This window comes from Echinops telfairi, unplaced genomic scaffold (assembly GCF_000313985.2).
Source record: "Echinops telfairi isolate 266 unplaced genomic scaffold, ASM31398v2 ScPeMD7_26;HRSCAF=91, whole genome shotgun sequence".
Classification (NCBI taxonomy): domain Eukaryota; kingdom Metazoa; phylum Chordata; class Mammalia; order Afrosoricida; family Tenrecidae; genus Echinops; species Echinops telfairi.
In genome coordinates, this window is record NW_022103923.1 from 3,932,476 (window position 1) to 3,934,666 (window position 2,191).

The 2,191-nt window shown below is 59.3% G+C and overlaps 1 protein-coding gene across 1 annotated transcript in view; it reads right to left on the reverse strand.

Annotated features, from left to right (window-relative positions):
- Window positions 1-2,072, reverse strand: part of BCOR (BCL6 corepressor) — a 107,562-nt gene extending 105,490 nt beyond the window's left edge. The window contains exon 1 of the mRNA XM_045289387.1: window positions 2,008-2,072. The gene's annotated coding sequence lies outside the window, so the exon portion shown is untranslated. The remainder of the gene's footprint in view (window positions 1-2,007) is intronic.
- Between the last annotated feature and the right edge of the window lie 119 nt (window positions 2,073-2,191).

Sequence of the window (2,191 nt, forward strand, 5' to 3'; positions counted from 1 at the left end):
GACTCCGAGGGGGGCTTCACCTGCCCCTTGGCCTAAGATGCTCACAGGGCTCCCCAGCCGGAATGCCCTCACCTTCCCCATTTTGTGGGAGGTGAGCCCTACCAAGGTCCCCACCATTGGCACACACACATACACATGCCAGGCACTCCACTGGGGCCCACAAATCCCTCCAATTTGCCGGTCAGCTGTAGACCCGACCCGTTTGCCGCCCGCAGCCCACAGGCCACATCTAGTCTCCAGAGGTCTCAGAAGTGTCCCCCTCAATGCTGCAAAGGAAGTCGCACTGAAGCCTCTGCTGAGGCCTAAGATTGAGGGCGGCCCGGATGGCAGTGAGGAGGGATTTGCTTTGATAAATCTAAACCCAAACCTCTGGTCACTCACGGTCTGTCCCCAGAGGTCCCCAAGGCTTGGGCTCTATCCTTTGGGGGTGGGGATGCCAGAGGTCGCCCTCCAACCGCCCCACCCCCACCAACCCGCGCCTCAGAGATAGTGCCAAAGAGCCCGAGCCCATGTTGCAGGCAGGCAGCCACACGTGCGCGGTTCGCCAATGTAAAAGCTGAGACTCATTCTGCAGTACACCAAGCCAGAGTGCCGCGGGCAGACGTAGGAGATTGGGAGGACAGGTGAGGGTCGGGCAGGGAGACAGACCAGATGCAGCCTGGACACAAGGCCGCCCACACGGCCTGGGCTCCCAGGAGTGTGCAGGCAGGCTCAGCCTGGCAGACCCTATTTGGGTGTCCAGGGTCCCTGAAGTGGCCTCCCTGTGGGATTTCCTGCCAAGGCTGGTTTCTGTGGGGCCTGAGCAATCTACCTGGGCCTTCCCAGATGTGCCGGGAGGGGGAAGGGTCCCAGATGTGGTCTCCAAGATTCTGGACCCCTCAGGTCCCCAACCCTCCCTGAGGCCCAGAGAGTTGGGGACTTCATCAAGGAGTGTGCTTGACCCTCCAAAAGCTCTGGTCTCTCTGAACAACTGTTTATCTGACAAGGCAGGGCAGGGGTTACCACTCCACACTGAGTTTGCAACTGACAGCCAAGCTCCAGGCCCTAACTGCCCTGCCATTTGGGATCAAGGCCACCAGGAACAGTGCCCTGCAGAACTCCCACCCACCACCACCACCACCAGATCCTTCCAGCAGGCCCCTAGTCATACCCCCTACCCCCTACCAGTTCCCCAGTCCCAGAAGCTGCCTCCCTCCACTTTCCTTTCCTAGAAAAAGCCAGGAGTCTCCCCTCTGCAGGGTGGTTCTAACCCTACCAGTCTCCCTGTGGGGTGTCCGTGAAACCTGACTAACTGATGTCAGCCACCTGTCAGCCATCAGTGGCCTGAATGAAGGAGCAGAGGTGACCCTGAGTCCATTTAGACTCACAGCAACCCTAAGTCCCACAGAATGTGAAACAGGACCAGGACCGGGGCTAGGCCTGGCCTAAGCCATCCTCACAATTGTTGCTGGTGACCCCATTGTGGCAGCCACTGGGGCAATCCTCCTCACCCACCGAGGCTCTGCCACTTTTCCCCACTGATCCTGGACTTTACCAAGCATTATGGCTTTTCCTCAATGGGGAAGGGAGCTCATGGGGTAGGGGTGGGGGTGGGGGGAGAGAGAGAATATGAATATATGAACACGCAAAGCCAGCCCAGCCAGGAGGTGCGTGCTGCAGACGAGGGAGGATATAAAGCGAAAACCAACACTAATCCCTCAGCCTGCCTGACATGAGGGGCCTGACTGTTCACAAAAGCTCCCCCCCCCCACCCGAATATTATCTCATTTGCACCAGCCTCTACATCGGACTGTGAGGGAGCCAAGGCAGATAGCATTAGCCCCTAAAGCAGAGGCGGGGAAATGGGGCCCAGAGAGGTTAAGAGAGGGGGCTGGGCTTACAGAGCTCAGGGTGATGGTAGAAGCCCAAAGCCTGGTTTTTCTACCGGAGGGGGGGCCGCGGGGCGCCGGAGAGGAGGGAGGGTCGGGAGGCTGATTTAAAGGTTCGCACCGGGAAGCGAGCACAGACCTGAGAGCCGCCGCGCGGTGAAATCCGAGGAGCTCTCTGGGCGAGGAGGGGCTGTCAGAGGCCATTTATCTCTCGCCAGAGTGGAGGCTCGGCTCCCACACCGCCCGCGAGTAACAATGGCAGCGATCAGCAGTTCTGCACGCGCTCCAGTGCATGAATGGATTGCGGAAGATGCTTGCGCTCC